Genomic DNA, 1,493 nt, shown 5'->3' with positions numbered 1-1,493 from the left:
CACAGTTTCTTCATGCAAATCCCTCTGGAAAGCCTGGAAACATGAGAACTGTTCAAAAAGTTGTCATCTTTTCATAGAAATAATGGGTTCTTTGTTCTGCGCCTCACACCCAGACCTGTCAAATGATTCCTGGAATTTCCTAATGATAGAACACATTTCCAGAGCTGAGGTCTGAAAACATACATCTGCATAATTTATATTCACAAGACCATGAGCTCAGCCCACAGATACCTGCTGATAATGATGCTTGATTCTCAGTTGCAGTTGCTTCCAATAGATGAGTGTTTCTCATTGGTCAGAATGGGAAAACTCATGGGGAAAAAAGACAAAATCCAAAAGAGAACTACAGAAATTTTGTCTGCTTCTTACAATACACAGCTGATAATTATCCTACTCTTGGTTTTCTCAAAGGACTGTCAAGAAATTCAGAATAACCTAAACCTCAGGTTCTGCAACATTCCAGAGCTAATAAGTGGTCCAGTGCTCTGGTGACTTTGTCTATTAAATTATTAATTAACCCCCCCAACCTATCGATTGGCAGCCGAACAGTCCTACAACACTTTCTCAGCTGTGAACACAGCCACAGCCACATATTGGTTGAGCCCGTTCCCTGGAACACAAGAAGCACCTTTGTTGTTTCTCTGCAGTGCTCCTCAGACCCACAAGATCCAAATCTTATATTCTCCATGGACCAAACACACCAAATGCTCCCTAGCAGCTCACAGAGAATCTAAGACCCTTAGTTTGGACACTCGTGGACACCAATGCTACATCCTTCTGCCTGCCAAGGAAACAGGCAGCACTGCTTGAAAATTTTGAGGGACCAGAGAGAGAACTTTACATCCCACATACAAAGAAAAACAAACACTCCATGTTTCCCATGGCCTTCTTTCTTTTTCCTTCTTCCCATTTCCAAATGAAAACAGTCCCTGCTGGCCTGATTTGGGGGGGAATCTTTTCTGACAAGCAGCTTAACCCCAAGTGCTTGAAAATGAAAGCAAACAGGTCCCTGACTTTTCTGTACCTCTGGGAACTCTCAGTTAGTGTTCTCTACTCCTTTATTTCAAGCTCAAGCTCATCTTGGATGTTTCGGAAGTAGATGAAGTAGCCCAGAAACCTTAGTTTATACATAGCTTATTGTGTATAAAGAGGGTACAAAACATATTTCTGGCCTTTACGTTCATTTTAAACTACCATCTCAGTATCTTCTCTCTGTTTCTGGGCATCCTCTTTGACACTTGTAATCACTACAAATGTCTCTCAGGCAACCTCACCCCCCTGCCCTATTCATTTCTAATAGTGATTGCACTAAAGACTTCACTGTATTTGTGGCTGTTTAATCATTCATCACCAGGCACCCTGGAAAATGCCACTGCTCTATGGCTGTGGCCATTAGTGAGGACTAGTAAAGTCTGCCTGAAATGAAGAATAGGTCATTGTGAACAGGCTTAGATTCTGCCTTTACAGGCACATCTAATAAAGAAACATCCTTC

The sequence above is a fragment of the Nestor notabilis genome, unplaced genomic scaffold (genome assembly GCF_000696875.1).
Source record: "Nestor notabilis isolate BGI_N333 unplaced genomic scaffold, ASM69687v1 scaffold5820, whole genome shotgun sequence".
NCBI lineage: Eukaryota > Metazoa > Chordata > Aves > Psittaciformes > Psittacidae > Nestor > Nestor notabilis.
This window is presented reverse-complemented; position numbering follows the sequence as displayed.